Raw genomic sequence first — 22,411 nt, 5'->3', positions numbered from 1 at the left:
TGCCACTTGTGGGCATTTCAAAAATTTCATGGAAAGTATAGTTCTCAGGTTTCTTATTTAATAACATGGGCAGTTACCAGTGATGGGAAAATGCCAAACCTATTTCAATTTTGAGGTTAAAAAGTCTAATTTACTCAAAGTCAAATTTTATCATATCTCCTAAAAACAGTTGCTACTGAAGACTTACAGAAGTGTGTTACTTACACACACATTTATACTTGCAGAAATAACGCTAAAAACATTTCAGCCTCAGTATTTTTTGTTTATGCAATCAAATTTAGTTTAAATGGGTTTTGGTTCCTTAGCAAAAATATGATACGTAGACAAAGGAAAGGTGGATTTTCTAACGAGACCCTAGAAAACTCAGGTTTTGAGTTAAAAGACATAAAATTAATTTAATTCATTCAACAAATATTACAAAGTACTTTAAGTTGACTACCTATAGAGTGTTGCAGTTCTAATTTAGTCAGTGTGTGCCTTTTAAATCCTCACCTGATACTTTGAGTACTCAACTAAAGAGATGTTAGTATCATAGAACTATGTTGTCACAATTTTTCACTTATATATGGGTTATTTCAATTGGATATGATTTTGATCTGTTGGAATAAAATTGAATACATGGCTGTTTATATGGATGTAATATTTTTTTCTCACAAAATAACAATCAATCACATGTATTCCTCAGACTGCTCCAAGCCAGAAAAAAAAAAAAATCTCGTTTGAAGGTTTCCTAGTAGCCTCTGAGGAAAGAATTTGGTGGAGTCAACCTCCATCTAACATTCAAATTACTTTATTATTTTCTATTTTTGCTTTATTTCCCCTTTCTTCTGGCTTTTAAAGGTCTTTTGATTGTTTGTTTTCTTTATTTACCGTTCCTCCTCCTCTATGTGTTATGATTTCTGGGGAATCTTGGATTAACGTATCTATAAAGTACTGTGCACAGCACAGACTGACCAAAATCATAAAGTCATTCAATAGACAAAGTCTGTAGCTGGCATGCTTTGGTTTCCTCGATTTTTCCACAAACTGTCAGTCCTGGGTGGGGCCCCATAATTCTCATGTTTTCTGTCTTTTGTCATTCCTGGGAGTTTCTCTGAACTAATCCTACTTCACAGGGTTTACAGACTAAATTTCAGAACAGACGTCCTCAGAGCTGACTGACAGGAACAAAGGCTAGCTAGGAGAGAGCTGAAGACAATGACGGTAATGGTACTGCTCTTTTTTCTCTCTTTTTTGTTTACTAACTTCATGAAGCACACACCCTCCCTTCACCCTCTGTGCAGAGCTGACTGCAAATTTTCTCTAGCCTCATCCAAAATTGGGCACTGGGTGTTTTGACTACATAACTTTATTTTTGTCAAATCAGGTCACTTTGTCTGAAGCAAAAGGCTCCTGTTAGGACACATTTTCCACCCTGACTTGTTTAATAATGTGTTTCTCTTTCTTATTCCCAGAACACACACACACACACACACACACACACACACACACACACACACACACACACACACACACACACACACCCTTCCTCCTAATGTTTTCACTCTTAAGGCAACCTGCCACCACAAAGACTAGTAATGAAAGTTTCTTGCAATTCTAAGCACTGGTCTGTGATCCTTTGAAATGTCACGGTCACTGGAATTTTTGGAGAAACCAATTCTCTGGGTTTTCCCACACTTCTTTCAAGGTATTTCCACTAGTCCTTGGGGTTGCCACACATACCCATCCTCATTTGTTTGGTGGTTCATTCTGTCAGCTTCCATAGCATTAGCTACAATCCTATTGAACCGCTTTGGCTATAGTGTAATGATTGCATTTTAACTGTTGCCTTCTGGAGATGGAAATCTCAGTTTTGATTTTCAAGCCAAAATAAAGGTTAATTTTTTTAATTCAATGTACTGGAAGAGATAAAGTTCATCTGTATCTTTTTAAATCACATCATATAGGTAGAATTCATATCAGCTATAAATTACTAACAGGCATAAAAAGTAATAAGTATATGAAGTATTTTTAAAGTCTTCTAAAAAGTTAAGAGGGAGTAATATTACAAATGTGAGTAAAATTTCTGAGCTGCAGGATGGAAAAGGAACATGTCTAAGATGGATGCTGTAGCAGTAGACTCTTAATCAGCTTTTAAAAGTAAATCTCTTACTTCCTCAGAGTCTCAGTTTCCTAAACTGTGAAAGGAGGATAATAGTTCTGAAGCTTAAAAGAAATCATTTTTATCAAAGGCTCTGAGAAAACAAACATAAAAACTGTCTGTTGTTATTTAGCAAGTAAGTTTAAATGACCTAGCACACACAGAGTACAGTGCTAGCCTTACTAGCAAATAGAATAATAGAAATAGATCAAAGCCCTCCTCTATGCAGATATTGTACTCACTCTAGTGGAAGAGTCAGTGTATGAAATTTCTCAAACACAGCACAGGACACATGATAGGAGGACCTCTAACAGAGGTGCTCTAAGCTGCTATGGGAACCGAGGCTTGGAGGGAGAGTGATATTTCTTGGGCTTCTGGGAAGTTTCACAGAGGAACTAATTTTCTATCTGAGCCTTAAAAGGGAAGGAGATATGGGGTAGGAAGTTTATTTACATAATGACAATTAAAGCCAGCATGCCAGTCATCTCAAAATGATGAGAGCTAGCTGACTGGCTCCAGGCAGCCAACATGCTGTCTTTATTATTTTCAGGATAGAGCTGAGACTAGCATAAGGGAAAAAGACTGAACTGAAAAAAAGTGTTCACTCACAGTAAATATACACATGGCATAGTTAAAGGATCAACCAGTTTTGACAGACTTGGTAGAAACTAGGTTGCCAAATTTAAAAGAATATTCTTACAGAAATTATTTGCAATAGTAAATGTCACATCATTAGGTCATACAGTAGAATAATTATACAGTAGAATAATTAAATAAAAATGGTGAATAGGTGTATGTGTGTTTCTGTACTCATGTGTTTATAATGGATCTATTTCTAGTCCCTGCTCTGTGTCCATAGACATAACTTAGGCTACTATGTCCTAACAGCCAACTGAATAAATTTGCTTAAAATTGCTTTAATTACTTAAACTAATTTTCCAACTGCAGTATGTGTACAGTGATTTCCTTTGCTTTCATGCTGAACTTTTCCCCAAGCGGTTTGCTAAGAAGCAACCTTTTTTTTCCGATTCTCAGAAAGTCCTGTGCTGGCTTATGTATCTCTCCTAACAGTCCTTGAGTTCAGACAATTTGAATCCCACATGTGGAGGAAACGTTTCTAAGTGAAAACTGATCTGACCCTAAACAAACCAAGCAGTACAGGCAAGGTCTTCAGAGGGAGAGGGAAGGGCAGAGCCCAGAAAGTGGGGGCCAGGCTCTTGGATGCTGTTTCTCAGGGCAGCTGCCTATAGATTCCAGAATGTATATGTGTACACTTAGGTCAGTATATCCAACATGTATCTTGGCATATGACATCAACAGGCCAAATCTGACACCGAAAAAGACAATCCTGGATCCATTGCCACTTTTACTTTGAGGGGGGAGGAAATGCTGCAATCTAAACTTACACCATTGTCCCAGCTGGGGTGGGAGTGCATATGGAGTAATATCCAGGTGTATGCAAGCCTTTCTTCTTCCCTTAGTGATGTCGTTTAAATAATTTAAAATGTTCAAATCTCAGTGTTCTTATATTATCATGGGAATGATATTTACACCAGTATAATAGGGCTGTTGTGAATACAAAATGTGTGCAAAGCAGTTAGCACAGTTCCTGGTACAATAAAAGTCAACCAGCATTATAAAAATTAATTATTAAATATAAATATTTTAATGACAGTACATAAATGCAGGACCTAAATGTTGGAAAGATAGGACAAAAGATATAACTTTGGGGAAGTTATATGGTGAATGATACATGGGGGAGATACTCCCTCATTCTGCTATTGAAGCGGAGAATATATATCAGTTATTTACCCAGAAGTAGATGTCTGTCATGCTTTAATTTTGTCTTCCTTATTACAAAAATCATATAAAAATATTTTTGATGCTAATTAAATAAATCTATTTGCAAAGAGTTTTTAAACTAAATTCTAGGGAAATAAGAGCATCCTTAGGCATGAGCTTTAGAGATGAAGCCACTAACTTTGAGAAAACTACTGTCTTCCAATTTCTTAATTTTTATTTTATATTGGAGCATAGTTGATTAAAAATGTTGTATTAGTTTCAGGTGTACAGCAAAGTGATCTAGTTATACATGCACATGAAACTATTCTTTTTAAAATTCTTTTCCCATTTAGGTTATTATAGAATACTGAACAGCATTCTCTGTGCTATACAGTAGGTCCTTGTTGGTTATCTATTTTAAATATAGCAGTGTGTACATGTCAATCCTAAACTACCAATCTATTCCTCCCCCACACTCTTCCCCCCTGGTAACCATAAGTTCGTTCTCTAAGTCTGTGAGTCTGTTTCTGTTTTGTAAATAAGTTCACTTGTATCATCTTGGAGGGGAGGGTGCATCGCGTGGCATGTGGGTCTTAGTTCCCCAACCAGGAGTCAAACCTGCACCCGCTGCCGTAAAAGCATGCAATCCTAACCACTGGACCACCAGGGAATTCCCTGTATCCTTTTTTTTTTTTCCATTCCAAATATAAGCTATATCATATGGTATTTGTCTGACTTACTTCACTTAGTATGATAATCTCCAGGTCCACCCATGTTGCTGCAAATGGCATTATTTCATTCTTTTTAATGACTGAGTAATATTCTATTGTATATAAGTACCATATCTTCTTTATCTGTTTATTTGTTGGTGGACATTTAGGTTGCTTCCATGTCTTGGCTATTGTAAACGGCACTTCAATGAACATTGGGGTGCATGTATCCTTTCAAACCATGTTTTTCTCTGGATATATGCCCAGGAGTGGGATTGCTGGATCATATGGTAGTTCTATTTTTAGTTTCTTAAGGAACCTCCATACTGTTCTCCAAAGTACCAATTTACATTCCCACCAACAGTGCAGGAGGGTCGCCTTTTCTCCATACCCTGTCCAGCATTTATTGTTTATAGATTTTTTGATGATGGCCATTCTGACTGGTGTGAGGTGATATCTCATTGTGCATAGATACCTAACTAATTCTAATAACCAATAATAATTGCAATATTTCAACAATGTTTGTTATTGTTCTGGGTGAAAATTATATAGTGTCTTCAAAAAGTTACAACTTATTAAAGGCCTTAGACTTCCCAGTGTATTTCCTCCAAAAAAAAAAAATCTGCTCAGAATGAAAATGTTAGTGCAGTCATCATAACATCTGAGATTTTTGAAAATTAGGAGAGACTGTATGTTGAAAGTACATTAACCAGGTACATCTCACTCACTGTTGCTTAGCAGACATCTCAGGAGAAGAATAGTGGCAAGAGACCTGGCTGACTGAAACACTGAGAGAAATCATACACAGAGGAAGTGTTCTATTTCCTTTGTTCTTTATGCGTTCTATAAATATTTCATGTATTTATTAAAGCTGTGTTATTGCTGGAAGCCAGCCTTCTCCCTTGTTTAAATCTTCCCCCACCCTTGAAGGATAGAAATGTTTGAAATATAGGGAGTCTGCATTCCACGTACATGTTTTCTTAATAGACAACACATGAAAATTAGAGAGGAAAATTTCTTAAAAGAAAGAGAAGGAGAAATATTTAGGATGATTAGAAAGAAAAGTCTCACAATACCCTGGAAGTGACCTTGGAGCAATGACTTTTATCAAAATTCTATGAATTGAAAATACATGCAGTTCCAATAGAAATGAGAGTCAGCTTTTTCTTCTCACAGCTATGTTTGTCTTCCTTGGCCCATGTGGCAGGAAAGTCATGGTTTGAGGGGCTTCATTAGAAAGCTGCCTGCGGGTGGTTCATTACCAGTTATATTTATTTCAGTGTTAAAAGGGCAGATTTCCTGTTTAAATAGTATTCATCTTTAAGGGCGAGGCACCACTATTGGAAACATCAACAAAACCATTCCATTCACTAACATTTAAACCCAAAAGCTGGAATAATGGAAGGGATCAATAAATCAGAGGTCAACATGGAGTTCTCTTCCTTTGGGGACCCTGATGATCCTGTTGTTTCAATCTTGTCTGGGCTGTGAAATGAACAGAAACAACTGGGAACATTCCATCTGGTCTTTGGCGAACATAGGCTTCGGCTTCTTTCACTCATGAACATCACAGCGGGACTATGTGCTATTCTATTTAATCTCAATGTAATACCACTTGTTTCCTAAAACAGAGCATTGATAAGTTGAAAAGCTGTGATTTGCTTCACATTGGGGGAAAAACGGTGCAGTACAAAAGCAGATACCAAAACTAATTCACACAAATTAAAAAGTGTCAAAATCTATGATGAATTCCCTGCTGTGTTGTGTCTTCTGTAGAAAGTATCTATGCTACTTAATATGTGCCAGACAATGTGACCAGCACTGAACATACATCATCTCATTTTTCTTCCAACAATTTTATGAGCCTCAGTTTTACTGAGAAGGAAACTGAGGCTTAGAGAGGTTGAGCTCCTGTCCAAGTTCCAGAGTTAATACATAGGAAAGCTGAATTCCAACACTGTCGGATTCAGCACCTGAGCACTCAGCCACTACACATCCTCTAAGTAGAAGTTATGTGGCTGTACTTGTTTAAGAACAAGGCTGGTTTAACCCTTAATACCAAAGTTCTACCAAAGACATCTGTCCTCACTGAGAGACACACCTATATCCTGGAATCGCAGAATCACAGAAGCTCAAAGGTATTTAATAGTAATGCTATCATATAATGCCCAGTCTTCCAAACTGGGACACTTTTGCAAAGTGAAGAATGTGCTAATAATACTTTGCTGAGAAAACAGGTATAAACCAGGATTGATCAAGTGAACTTGGAATGTCTGTGCATTCTACTTGTAGACAATCTTTACCAATCATCTTATGATTAATGAATTTTCTAGCATTATACTAATATTAAGAACTGCAATATAATGCTTGCTGCTAAGACCCAGATTTGTTTATATACATTGTCTCCATCATCTGCGCCAATTCTTCAGGTAGAGATTATTACCTCCATTTTGCCGTTGAGAGAACAGGGATCAGAGCAGACAGATGAGTTGCAAAAGGGCATTTAATTGTTAACAGGCAAAACTGGGATTCAATACCAGGTTTTGAACGTTACCCCTTACTGCTTTTCTTTTGTTTTCTCTTGTTTCCTATACCCCTAGGAAAATTTTAGTCATGTAATATTCATTCCTTCTCAAGGAGGGACTTTGGTAGATAATCCATTTAAAACATTGTATCAAAATGGCTGAATAAGCAAATGTGATTATCTTCCTACCCACTTCAAATTCTTAGAAATGACAGAATTGAGTTTTTTAAAAGGAATAGATCAGTATTATCACTGGCAAACTACAAATAGTGCCACCAGCAGACTAAACGTTTTGGGAAATTTTGTAAAACATGGAGTAAATGAGATCAGATTGTCAAAAGACCCGCAGCTCAAACCATTTTGGGGACAGGGGTGCTGCAGAGGCGAGTGAATCTAGGGCACAACATGCTCCGAGACAAAGGATGCAGAGCAGAGGGTTCCTTTTGGCAATTGTCAGGAGGAATCACTGGGGATCTGATTCAGAAACGTTAATAGGCTGGCACCTATGTGTTTGCTGATTAATAGGCCATGGAGGTTCCCTTCCAAGTTAAAGCAGAGAGGATGTGGCCACCTGGGAGGAAGGACAGTGCAGGACTGATCTGCAGCTGGTACAAACCAGGTAGACCAGTTGTTTAAATATTGTAGGATTTCTCTTCCAGTTATTTAATCGATGCTGCTCTCAGCCCCCTAAATACCTCCACTGCCCCAGCCTCCCAAGCATTTCTTCCAGGACCCATAGGTCCCCTCATGATTCAGCACCCCAAGGGTACGTCTGGCACTACCAGGGGCTGTAAGACCCCAGTCCGGTGCTCTGGTCAGTGTCCATTCTGACTGCTCAGTACCTATGGCATGTAAGGGAGAGTAGATAGTAATCGACTTCTCAGATGTTTGCTTTCTCCTTTCTCAGTACCTATCTCTTTATGGCTGTAAGTGGCTATATGACTTGCTTTGCACCAGTAAAGTGTGTAAGGAAATGACATGTATCACTCCAGGATGGAAACATTTAGAAAATGTACTCTTCACCTTCCATCATGAACCCTGAAGCTTCATGTAGAAATGTTAGCTCACAACCTGATGGAAACCCTGTCAGCCTGGGTGCTCAAGGGACTGTGATAATTATTTGTCATTTGATGTCATTGAGATCTAGGGAATGACTATTAAAACACCAGAACAAAGCCTGACTTAAATCTACTAGCAGTTAAATAATTTGTAGCATCCAATACGAAGGGGGTTGCTACTCAGCCAGAAGCCAGGGTCAGAGACATCAGCAGCCTACTCTGCTTTTCCACTGAAATAACCCTTAGTAGTGGCATCCACCAATGATCAGGAGTTCTCTAGTATAAAAATAGCCAGTGAATAAACAGCAACAAAAAGAGATGAAAAATATAAGGAAGGCTTAATAGACTGTGAGGTTAGATTCAAAAATTCCAACATCCATTTGAGAGACATCCAGAAGGGTTGAACAAAGGATATGAAGCAAAAGAAATAATTCTCAAGGCTCAGATAAAATCTAAGTCTTTGATTTAAAATGACCCTCTAAGAGCTACACAATATGAATAAACAAAGACAAACTCGCTTATACATTCTTAAGGAATTACAAAAAAATGATAAAGAGAAAATTCTAAATGCTGCCGAGGAGCCTGAAAAAAACTACAGGCTCGCCAAACAAGAATAAGCTGTTGTTTCTGTTGTTTTATTGGAAGCTCTGGAATCTACAAGACAATGGTTTTCAATTTTTGGTGAAAAATTTTGATCCTAGAAGTCTATCCCTAATGGTGATTGCTATAGTTCCACTGAATTCAGCAGCAATAAGTCCAGCGACTTGAATAAAGGTTCGTAGTAATGCAACAACTTCTCAATACCATTAATATCCCAAGCTCATTCTGTCTAAAGACCACTATCCTTTGGATGTGATTTTTCACCATCATAGGCATCTTACAGTCATAAGATGGCTGGTCATTCTTGTTTCACATCTGCATTCCAGGAAAGAAGAGCAAAGTAACAAAGGGAAAAAATCTTATCCTACGCTGGAAACTCTATTCAATGTGGTGCCGACATTGAAAAGGAAACTTTCCTGGACATGCCCAGAAGACTTTTACCTACAACTCTGTGGCAAGATCTGTGTTACAAGCCACACTTTGTTTCAGAAAAGGCTGGAAGTTAGGCTGTTTTAAGAAGGCACGTTCTACATTAACACAGTTGGGGTTACAATAGCAAGGAGAAATGAGAGAGTGGATATTGGGTAGGAAATTAGCAGGGTCTGCTTGTGATTTTCCTTAGCATGAGTTCTGATCTTCCTCTCCTTCAGGGCGCACGCTATCAACAAATGTTGGAAGGATGACCTGCACATTTGGAAATAAAGTTACATGACAGTCTCACAAAATACATAAAAATAATTCTTTTTGAATCATGGAACAAAACAAAGTTATGAAAATAGTATAATTTTAACATGAAGGATTTTACTAAAAAATCCCAAAACTCAGAGCGCTTAAGTAAAAGGATTAGCACTCTTAACACTGACAAATATAAAACTTCTCTACAACCAAAGAAACCAGAAAAAAATGTAACTTGGAATGTTGAAGAAGGGTTCTCACATTTTTTTTCATGTACCTGTTGCTGTTTGAGTATTTTATTAAAGAGGACATATTCTTGTATTCTTTGTGTAATTATTTTAAATACAAAACAACAAACACACAAGCGTTTTATTTTACTAGGTATGAACCAACATATTTTTCCACCATCTCATCTATTTTAGTTATACAGTCTAACACTGGGTCAAAACAAATCTAATGTATTTTGTAAATTGATGGCCATCCTTCAAATATTAGATGAACACAATTATAATGTCATTCGGAGTTTCCGCCTGTCCAAACCAAACATTCTTAATCTCTTCAGTCATGGCTAATGTGGATGGTATTGAATTGCTTTACTCTGCCCTGAATGTAGCAGCTCTACCTCTTGAACCACAGAGGTTCAAACTCACACGTCAAGTGTGGTTTTTTTCAGGGGCAGAATAAATCAGGAGTATCACTCCTCTAATTACAGGTATAATGTTTCCACTAATGAAGACTAATCATGCATTTACTTTTTAAAGCAACTCAATCATGCAGTTAGTACATGTAAAGTTTACTGGTTTTGCCTTAAAGTTCATTTTCTTGGTACTACTAATTAGCTGTACCTTTTCCTTGTATTTCTCTTTATGGAGAGAGTATGCTTTTCTGTCTTTCCTCAGCTACTCTATGAAGATTCACTGCTGCCTCTTATATACTGAAGAAGCCTGAAGGCCAAGTTTCTTATAATTAGAATTGAGCTGGCCGTACCCTCCAGAGACTGTGCTTTGATGTTTTGACTGTTTCTTTGAAGTCCATATTTGCATCTGGGTCAGTTCTGATGTCTCCATGGTTATCAAGGTAGGTTCCAGACCCCTGACTTTTGTCCCTTGCTTCACGTTATTGTGTGACCAATCTGCATTGCATCCAAAACAGGCTATGATTTACATATTATGTACTTGTGTAATTGGGCTTTTTGCGTATAAATATAGGACCTTTTATTTATCCCTGTTTAATTTCAATTTTTGCACTTACAATAGGTAGAGCTTCTTATTCTTTATAATTCCCAACATTGTATCGGGCCTGTTCTTGATAAGAATTCTCAATATAAGTACATCCAAGTTACTGGTATAAACACTGAGCAGAGGCAAGGCCAAGGACAGAACCCAAGAGCACACCCAGCAAAAGCTTTCTCCAGGGAGAGGTGTGTCATTTCAAGCACTTACGTTTACTTATATTCTTATAAGAATAGGTGTATATTGGATTTATATTTTTGTGCTTCTTTTTCCTATTATAGGAGAACAACTCATAAAGCTTAACTTCTGGATTATATTCTGACTTATATCAATCCCAAGATACTGATGTGTGTTAGGTTTTATTAGGCAAGATGTTTTGGGAGAGTATACAGCTCCAAATTGAATAGTAACTTCAAGACCTCAATTTACCTATTTTATGATAATATTCTGCTTCTTTAAACTCTAAACTATTGGTTAAAAGATGGATATAAATTTTCAATGGAATTCTCCCAATTGTTTGAAGAAAATCCGACTGGAACGTGGCACTTACCTGAATCAGAGAAATTCTGTCAACTGGTAAACAATAGCATATTAATTTTCTTTTTTTTTTAACCAGTTATTTTAACATTGCATAGATATAGCTTGATTTACTTTATTCACTTGGAATGCTTAATATGATTAATTGGTTACATGCTTTATTTTGTTTAATCCCCACAAAATCTTACAATGAAGCAAATAACTCAATGAGGTAAAGTCATTTATATAAAGTTGTACAACTTGTGTTGGAAAAACTAAGGGTCAGTTTGAGGTGGGTGACATGAGAACAGTCACAATTATTCGCTAAACCATTGGCTCTTTATATACATTATTCCTATTAAGCTTTAGAACAGTTAAAGTGGAATTTTGTTATTGGTTTTGCTTTTCCAACATTTAAGAGACTTACTCTGTTGGAAGAGTTCCTCACCCTCTGAGCCTTGCTGGGAACAAGACAGCATTCTTGGTCTGTAGGAGCTTAACAAGCCAGAAGCTCTCTTTCTAGCTTTCCCTGCAGCCTCCCGTCCAACTTCCCTACTCACATCCAACCTCACCAGTGTCCGACTTAGGATGGGGAACTTGGTCCCTGGGATGGTAGCAGTAACAGTAGCTGCTGATGAAGTCGATGGGGCACAGGCGGAAGTTGTACGGGAAGTTACAGTGGTATAAGTTTACAAGCTTAGAATTGAGGTTTGGTGGCAGCAGCAATGATATCCTCATCACCATGGTTTTGAACATTGCTTCCGGCTGCTTCACCTTGAGTCTGATATACCAGCACCCCTCACATTTCTGTGAGTTACCCAATATTATTTTAATAAAGACTCAGTTTAGAGTATTCGTTAAGACCATAGGCCCAGATCTGCTACTTCCTAGCTGTGTGTGACCTTGGGTAAGTAGCTTAATTCCTGTGTGCTTCGATTTACTCCTCTGTGACAAGAAATAATAAGAATGTGGGGATTCAATGAGTGTGGTACTTTGAAGACTCTGTGGCAGGTGGAAGGCACTCCATAATTGCCCACTATATTACTAGACTAATTTTCTCATTAATCAGGCAAAGTCTGTTTCTTTCAACTAAGAACTATGACTGATAATTATTAATATTTGTGGTTTTGATGAGGATACAGGCTCAGAAGAGTTACTTAAGGTTATAAATTTGTAAAAAAATGGATGCAAGAATTTTAGAATAAAATTTAGCTCTATCTGAACTCAAAACTTAGTTCAGTTCTTTGCATTTTCCTTCTTAATAGAGGATGGCTTAAAATATCCTTATACCAAACAAGTAGAAAGGTCTTCATTCAAATGCAGTTGACTGGGAAAGAGAAGAGTTTGACTAGAAAATTTATCTTTCTCTATCATAATTACATATAGGAGACCTTCTACCAGAATGAAATTCCAATTCTCAATTAAACCACAAGAAAAATATGTCTGTGTATATGATATAGCATGAACTCAATAACTTAATAATTCTGTTTATTAAAACTGTCTTGAAGTTAATCCTATTATAGATATCTAGTGCCCTGGAAGCAGACAAGATTACTAAAACAGAACGAGTGTAGTTTTTCTATAACAACTTTTTTTTTTCCTTCCATCTCATTTTCTTGGCTTCAGAATTCAGTAAGCTGCAAATCTCCACTTTCTTTCTGATACTAAATGTAGCAAGGTTAGCAGAAACTCTTGATATGAGGGCTTATCTTTCTTCTTTACACTCACCAGGCAGAATTTCATCTCTCTCTCGGTGTGGCAGCAAAATAAAAATGTGTCTTCCAATCAAAACAGTCAAGCATTTCACTTTCGAGCTAATCTTCTTTTGCTGTAGTAGAAAACTCTTTGTACCTTCATCGAGGAAATCATCAGAAAAAGGGCAATCATTTTCAACCTGATATTTTGCTTTGTACAAATCTAGCCTCAAAGGAATGCATTTATCTTTTTAAAATGCTGCTATAATTTATTTCATGTCTCCACAGCTAAATGTGATGATTTGATGGGAAACCCAGGAAATAGCTTCTGATAGTACACAGTATAATTGCATCACTTACATACTTGTATGCAGAGCTAATCATCAAGCATCAAATACCAAATTTTTAAAAAAATTATTTCTTTTAGAAATTGGGATATGGTTCTATTCTTTTTTTATTCTAAATTCATGTTTTAATTTTAACAGAATACCAAAATATAGCATTTCCATTTCTATCTAATTGTGTGTAACTTTGAATATGTTTAAATGGGTATGCATATTATTATTTGCAATTTCTCCATGTCATGTGATATTATTTTTCATGTATTCTTACAATCGCCAGTAAGGCATACATTTGATAACGAAAAGCTGAAAAATCCTCAACTTATTAAACCAAACCAATATAAATTATTTAAAATATTAATTTTCATAAAGCAACTGTGAAACACATTTGTGCATTATTTGATAACGTAGTATTCCTGGAATAGAATCTGTTTTCTCTTCTATGACCTTGAAGAATAACTTTGTTGTTTGCCGTGCGTTTAAAAATATATAAAGTGCTTTTACATTGATTTTCTCATTTAATTCTAACAAATGTATGAGCTGTATACAGAGGGTTTTATTGTTGCATTATAAAGTTGAGAAGATTCTGAGATGAGAGGTTAAGTTGTATCACACAACAGGAGGGGCCGGAAGGAGACGGCAATAACTGCTGGGACTTGAATCCATTATTCTAAAGTGCGGATCCAGTGTCTTTCCTGTTACAGCCATTCCTCTCATTCTCTCGCTGAGTTCGTGTTTAAGAGTTTGAAAGCGAAATGAGTTAATTTATCTCAGGAAACTTGCTCTGGCTGCTAGCCTTGCAGCAGAATGCGCAGTGCTAAGTCTCAAGCCCCACTGGAGACAAACCCCTCTCCCCGGACCCCTAGAGCCGAAAGTAAGGGTGCGTGTGTGTGCGTGCGTGTGTTTTCTCCCAGCTTCTCTTGTTGGGCCTGAGAGGATGGGGTGCAAGGCACAGTGGGAGTGCCAAGTACCTGTCCGGTGTCTGGTTGTTAAATGAGTAAGTGATGCCTGGACATGCTTGGGATCTCCTGGAAAGAACACTCGACTGAGATTCAAAATGTTTGCCAGAGGCTCAAGGAAGCCTCCCGAGCTCTGTGTTACGATGGAATTCTTTCTCTCTGAGTGGAAGTTTGCTCATACATGAATGAGGCTTGACGGAGACATTTAAATATGTTATAAATGTTATGATGTTTGTGATGGTTGTATGTCAGTTAGGGAGTGCTAGTCAGGGTCTCATTTTACCCTAGAGGTGAGCAGTCTTTTGCCCCATTCATTTATCAGGTAGTTTTGTTTGTTTATTTTACTTAATGTCCTTCCCCCCTCACCTCAGCAGTGTGGAGATTACTTTGGTGATCATTGTTTCTGTGTTTGTGGAGCACCGGGAAAAGTAAAAGCTTCCCATCTCTTAGATCCGCTCTTATTACTTTTATAAAATGAACACTGCAGGCTAATTTATAAGGCTGGGTTTACCTGGCTCAGTGAATAACTTCTGCATCAGAAAACTGATATTTTGTTAAAAGGTGGTATTTTAAAAATAGACTTACTGGTCTTGGCACTGCTTTTGTGTTAACACACACACACACACACACACACACACACACACACAAAACAAAACAACTCTTTCCTTCAATTTAATTTTTGGATGAGTGATACAATTTTGCCATAGTTTAAGAAAAGTTCACACTAATGCCTGTAACATAAAAATGTAAGACAGAGTTAGGCTTTTGAGGTATGAAGTTGCTTCTGTGTTTTGAATGGCTGAAGTAAATAGACTGAGCACAGTAGTACAGGAGTTGAATAGGATTTCAAGTTTATAACGTATTTGATGCTGTGTTGTATAGCAAATAAGAGTAGAGATAATAGGGACAGATTTCTTATTCCTGAGAAGAATGGTTTTCTTTACATGTCTCTTTATCCCTATAAACCAGCCAGGATTATATATCCTCAACCTATTTTCCCTTCTGGTTCAAAAGTGAATCTTCATGTGACAACATAAAATTCCCCATTTTAAGTTATAATTGCACTACCTTCCCACAGAATCTTCAGAAACAAAACATATACACCTTTTTCAGAAAGAAAACATGGAATCAGAAATCATTTTCCTCCTTGAGAAAGAAAATAGCTCATAGTCAACAAATTGCCTCAATAGGTAGATTTATGACAACCAAGGATGAAAAGATAAGGAACTTCTAATGACATATAGAACTCATATGTATCTATTATGAAGTACACATTATAATCATTTATACTTATTTGAAAATTCATTTTAAGTGATTACATAGTCATAAAGTGATAGCTAGTTGTTCAATAGGAAAATTAGTGATTTATATATTGATTCTAGTTGATACATAAAACCTTCCTAGGCTCCAGTTTTCTTATCTGTAACATAAAACCTTAAACTAGATGATTTGTTTATACCTTTCCAATTCCAAACTAGAGTGATTAATCTGTCTTTCAGAAGAGCAAGTTAATTTTATGTTATTTTCTTGTATTGTTTGTTAAATACTTCCAAGAGAGGGTATCATGTATTCTTGGAAACCTCATGAAGCTTGTCATTCATATAAAAATCAACAAATGTTAATAGTATATTAATTATGTATAAAACATTGTAAGCTATAAAAGACCCAAAGAAAAATAAGAAATCATTAATAACACTAAGGAGCATACAATCTAATTTTAGAGACACGAATACAGGAAAACTCAAATAATACCGTACAATCATTAGATAACTGATGTCACAAGGGAATTAATGAGTATTGTCTAATTTAATTGTATGTGTAGGAGGAGCTGAGTTCATTCATTGGGGCTGAATGGAACTAGGGATTCTTATGAAAAAGTAATTTGATCTCTGTCTTGAAGGATGGGGAAAACTTGATTAGGTAAAGGGAAGAGCCATGGCCATCACAGCTATATTACTCTTAGAGCTTTTACAGTATGACAGGTGCTTTCACACAGTAACTGGACAAGATATTATGACAAGTATTCTTATACCTATTTTAAATGAAGAAAACGGGAACTATAAGAACTGAAACTCATATTCTGGTCTTTTGATTTCCAGTCTTCTGTTCTTACCTCTACTTTTACTGTAATCTTGAATATGTATTATTTAATTCTACTATTATTTTGTTTTGTTTTAGTTTCGTTTAGGAAGGGATCAGAGAATTAGTGTCTGAGTTGTCAACACTTACCCTGCATTATCTTTTTAATATAGGTGAATGTAGTATTGTTATTCTTATTTAACAGAAGAGGAAGCTGAAACTAAAGAAATTAGGCATCAAAATCAGGAATGTGGAAGACTACACAGCATTAGACTGTGAATTTTGTCTTAAACAATTTATAGAAGGAAAAACTTCCAGAAGAGTTGATTGTAAGCTTCTCTTTCACAAATGGCTAATTGTTATCCTTTTGACCTCAAAGAGTTCATGAACCTTTATAAATCCTTAACATACATGCAAGAACTAACGTAACTAACTAGGAACTCTAATTGCTATTATTACTTAGAAATCAATAAGTAGTTTTTAAGTGCTAGCCTTGTGCCAGATGTCAAGCTTATTGCCCTCCCATCATCAAGAAAAAATCAAGAGTTGAATGATTTTTAAAATTATTTATCCATATGTTCTATAATTACTTGGAAATTTTAGTTTCCAAGTAATTAGCTATGTAGTGGGAGAAAAAATATTGAAATAACAAACAATTCTCTTACATCATCTAGGAATTCTAAAGGTCAGATTGCTAGTTGAGTGTCTGCCTTTCCCCGGGAAAACAAAGTGGGTCCTAGAGGAGGATGTGTTAGCAGCTATTGTATACATTTACAGAAAAATACAGGAAAGGCATTTTATGAAATCAATAGCTGAACTCCTTGAAAACCCTAATGAGGGACGAATGAAATTTCCAGGCCTCTCCTCAATCAAAAGAAACAAGGGAAGTGTTACTCTGACATCAAAAACTAGCTTCTACATCCTTGAAGGAATTTTCTTAAAAAAGAAAACAAAGCAGGAAATGGAGGAGAAGCTGGGGAAATGGATAACAAAATTTCTGCAGAATGAGGTGATCAATTTTAACCCTTCCAGGTCTTTGTGATACCAAAATTTCATAACCTCGTATTTCCCTGTTGCTAAAAATTCCATAATGTACTTTTATAATTTCACTTTGAAGAATTCTTTCAGACTATAAATTTTCTTTTTCAAACCAACAATTTCTTTCTTTCTGTAATAGAAAACACATTTTCTTCCATCTGTGCTCAGGTCTACAATCAATGAAAGCTTTCTTCATATGTTTAATCAAACAATAAAGAAAGACCCAGCACAAAGAGGACGAGCCAATGAGAGCAGCTCTTGTAACCAAGGATCATTTTAATCCTCCACTTTTTTTTAGCAGCACAGAATTTGGTACACAGCACCTCAGCTGTAATAATTTACACTTAACAAGCAAAGATAAGAATAGTGTCCCCTTTTGTGCAGTGGTATCACAATTATGGGGCAGTATTTACGCACTCATCCTAGCTTGGAAAGAGAACTTTTCACTAAAGAACATTTTACAGTAGGTGTTTCACCTCCCTTTGCAGAACATATTTGGGTGTGAACAGGAACTTTCAAACAGTCTGAATAGATTTCTCCGTCTGTATGCTTCAGCAATGCTGCCTGAACTATTTGTCTATGGCAGCAGTTCTCAGACATACTGGTCTCTGGACCCTTTTGATAATACTCTTAAAAATTATTGAGGATCCCCAAAGAACTTTTGTGTGTGTAGATTTTATCTGTCAATATTTAGCATATTATAAATTAAAAGATAAATTTTAATTAAAAATAACAATAATAAACCTTCTGCATGTGAATATAAATAACATAGTTTTGTGGAAAATATCTACAATTTTCAAAACAAAAAAGAATATTTGGCAAGAATAGTGACGTTTTTACACTCTTATATGCTTTTATATGTTTACAAATTTTTTTAAACACCTGTATTTATGGAGGACAGTTGGTTTCTTATATCTGCTTCTGCATTCCATCTATTGAAATATAGTTTTGGTTGAAGTATAAGAAAATATGACTTCATCCAGATTTTCAGTTGGCAAAATAAAGGATATTTTAACAGCCTTTTAAGACAATTGCATATAATCTTCTTTGCTAATTAACCAATACTTGACAGGTGGTAGTTTCTCATAGGTTAGTTGTACTATGAAGTCTGTTCTCATATCAATCAACTTTTTGAACTCTGTTACATTAAAACCCATTAGTTTAACCTGTTCTTTGAATATTTTACCACACATGATTTTGTAAAATTATACATTGGTGGTACAGAAAATTTACAGAGCTATACAGATCTTCCTGATGTTGACACATTTCATTATATAATATAAAAAGTTATTAATATTATCACCAACCTTATTTAAAACGTCTAGGTATTGGAAGCTGTGGAACCATGGTGAGAATACAAGTTTTGCAAAATTCTAATTTTTACTTGATAGCTTGAATTTATTCACTTGCAACAAATGCTGTCAGTGTTTTCTTTGAAGGTACAGGCTCGCTTTATTCATTTTTGAGAAAATATCTGCCAGATACAGGTATATATATCTGAATAATCATAGTTTGTCTGCCTGCTATTCATTCAAGAAAAAATGGTGTTCCATGAAAAAAATAGCTAGTGCAACTCAAGCAGTTACACTAGTGCTTTTGCTTGTTCAACTGTTTCTTTGTGTGTCCAGCAGAAGTGTGCTCTATTCATACTCTAGTTTTATCACACAAATATTAAAAATCACATGTTCTCATGGATGAAGATTTAATAAAAATCAGTCCTACTTACCCTTTCATCAAGGACATCCTCAACTGGAACCAACATTTTTAAAAATTGTGATTGTGTGGTGATGAAGAATACAATGACTATAGTACAGATAGATGCCATTGCCTTGATTCATCATAAGGTACTGCATTTCACTCATCATTGCTTTTGCATCATCAGTGGAAATGTCACCACAATAAAATAGGAAAATAGTGTCATCATATTATTATGAAAATAGTTTGAACTCACTCTTTTTTCTTTTTTTAGAAATTTTAAAGCTTTTTATTTTTTTACTTTTTTTCGCTTTATAAATTTCTTTTTAAAAAATTTTTATTGGAGTATAGTTGCTTTACAATATTGTTAGTTTATACTGTACAGCAAAGTGTATCAGCCATACGTATACATATATCCCCTCTTTTTTGGATTTCCTTCTCATTTAGGTCACCACAGAGCACTGAGTAGAGTTCCCTGTGCTATACAGTAGGTTCTCATTAGTTATCTATTTTATCATAGTATCAATAGTGTATATATGCCAATCTCAATCTTCCAATTCATCCCACCCCCCTTGGTATCCATACGTTTGTCCTCTACGTCCGTGTCTCTATTTCTGTTTGAACTCACTCTTGAAAGTGTCTCAAGAGCTTCTAGATCTATAATGTGAAAAGATTATAACTTCAGATCTATGTTCACTCAAGGAAGGGAATGAATTATACATGAGTAAGTAGTTTTCTATTTATACCTACAAATAGATATATAATACCCACATTAATAATAGCTCACAAAATTGCATAGGGATTGAAAATTTTATGAGCCTAAATGCAGCTAGACTTATTTAACTTTGAATATATCTGTTTATTATTTTATTAGAATAATGTTAATCCAAAGGTAATGCTTCCTAATTTTTTTTCCACGAGTCATGAAAAATACAGAGCAAGAAACTATTTTCTAAGACGCCCATGGTTGTTCACATTAGAGAGTTAAAGAAAATATTATTCACAATTAATTAAACATAAGTGCTTTAGATACTAATTGAATATCTGGAAGAGAAGAGCTAGATTATTCCATATTAATAATATTATATTTATTTTTCAGTTGTCAGTGAGGACTAGTTTCATAAGCTCATTTTAATTCATTCACTCAATAATTGTTTGAGACTATGAATGAGCTGGTGGGAGGGAGTGAGGTTAGCATGCAAAGATAAGGTACATCCTCTATTTACTGCCACACAGTGTTGGATATAACTTAAGGTGGTAAGTGCTAAAATAAAACTAAAATATAAGGAACTATGGAATTACAGGAGTAGAAGGACTAACTTGACCCCGCGTGGAGAATCAGAGACAGCTGCCTAGAAGAGGATAAGCTTGGAGTTGATTCATGAAAGACAAGTAATTAAAATAATAACAACTACCATTTCACTTATGTGCTAGGCCCTTTTCCAAGAAGTCTACGCTTTTTTCTTTAATTAATTTCTTTATTATTTGGCTGCATTGGGCCTTTGTCACGGCACGCAGGCTTCTCGCAAGTTGTGGTGTGCGGGCTCTAGAGTGCGCAGGCTTAGTTGTCGCGCACCATGTGGGATCTTAGTTCCCCAACCAGGGATCGAACCCGAGTCCCCTGCATTGGAAGGTGGATTCTTAACCACTGGACCACCAGGAAAGTCCCAGTCTACACTTATTTACAGACTTGGTCCTCATAATAACCCAATGAGTACGAACAATTATTATCCCAGTTTTACAGATGCTGAACCTGAGTCACAGGTGGTTAAAAAAAGCCTACCTGTAGTCAAACTGTAAACAAATATTTGAACCCAAGATGTCCAGCTTCAGAGTTTGTGCTTCTGTTCACTGTACCATTCTGCAGTCTCAAACCACATGGAATGTTTACCCAGTACGGGGATCTATGTTTTCTGTGTTAGCATTCATTGTGTGTGCAGGAGGAAAGGGCATGCTAAGCAAGAAATATTTAGAGTCTAGTGAGAGGGTGCCATACCCTGCTCCGTTTCCACTCTGAAGTAGGAAGCAAGGTCATCTTCCTTGGGAGGCAGAGGTGGGGAGATGGCTAATGTTGAATTTGAGTAGATATTAAAGGCTAAGAATAGCCACTGCATTGCATGCAGAAAGGAAATAACTATTTATACATATAGATACTGTTTAAAACCTTACATTTTTAGTGGTCCAGGTCTACATTGTTGTTGATTTTTTTCCCAGTAGATCTCAGAAATTGAGATAGAAGAAAATATTTAGATTGGCTCCAGGGTTAGCAATAAAATAGGGTTTTAGGATATTTTTGAGGGAGTAGGTAAGATCATAGACTTTGAGGTTTAGATTAAATAGAAAAAGCCCTGACAGAGAAAGTGCAGAGCTCTGTTATTTTATTTCTGACTTTTCTACCTATGAGAAGGATGTTCAACCTGGAAACAGCAGAATATCACAGAAGCCCAAGAAAAATGGGAAGACTTTTATGAGTGCATAGAGTTTCCAAATGAATGTATGTTGCCTGTTCCAGAAAAGAAAAGAAAATGAGAATTGGTTCATATCTGGAGTTTCACCGTCTATGATGAAATGCCAGTTTTTGTGATAGTGAGCAAATAAAACTCTCTGTACCTGCACTTTCCTATCTATAAAGTGAAGATAATAGCTGTAATTTACCTCAGAGTGTTATTATAAGGATTAAGTGAGTTAAATCATGAAATGCACAGATAGATGCTTGCCCAGAATAAGTACTTAAGAAGTACACACTTTTATGACTGATATTGATATTGTTATTATCATAAACTCAAGGAATAAAGATAGAGAATATCTGTATGAAGAGTTCACTATACAAATAAAGACTGTAGTTCTTTTTCTTAAGATTCTCATTCAGGACAATTACAAATACATGGATTAATGTGCAATCTAATAATGCTTATGTTTAATCATCTGAGTCCTATAATATCAATAAAATAGGTAAGGATTCTTTATCCATTCGATTGACTTTTTTAAAGTTGTGCAAAATAGCTAATGCCTATAGCTGCAAAGTGTCTAAGGCAGAAAACTGGTAGAAAGTGAAGAATAACAACAAAACAACTACTCATTATTGAATGTTTACAGTGTACCAGGTATTATTCTAAGTAATTTTACATGTATTGGTACTTCTTAATAAATGGGCACTACTGATTTTTCTAACCTTAAAAATGAGAAAGCTGAGTCTGAGAAAGATTATACAACCACGTAAGGGAACACATCTAGGTTTTATAGGAAAGGAATTGTCAGGATTTTCAAATGTGATTATAATTACATCCCTGGGGATAATCTTCGTGTAGTATACATTTCTGCTATTATAATGGGACCAAGGTTATGACATATTTTTTGTTTTACATTCA

The 22,411-nt window shown here is 35.9% G+C and overlaps 1 long non-coding RNA gene across 1 annotated transcript in view; it reads left to right on the top strand.

The window, feature by feature from the left end:
* Positions 1 to 1,128: 1,128 nt before the first annotated feature.
* The window catches only part of LOC141278745 (uncharacterized), a 76,985-nt gene continuing 55,702 nt past the window's right edge, over positions 1,129 to 22,411 (top strand). The window contains exons 1-2 of the long non-coding RNA XR_012331874.1: positions 1,129 to 1,203; positions 10,389 to 10,566. This is a non-coding gene — a long non-coding RNA (uncharacterized lncRNA). The remainder of the gene's footprint in view (positions 1,204 to 10,388; positions 10,567 to 22,411) is intronic.

The sequence above is a fragment of the Tursiops truncatus genome, chromosome 5 (genome assembly GCF_011762595.2).
Source record: "Tursiops truncatus isolate mTurTru1 chromosome 5, mTurTru1.mat.Y, whole genome shotgun sequence".
Lineage (NCBI taxonomy): Eukaryota > Metazoa > Chordata > Mammalia > Artiodactyla > Delphinidae > Tursiops > Tursiops truncatus.
Note: the sequence above shows the minus strand (reverse complement) of the source record. Positions and strands in the feature narration are given on the sequence as shown.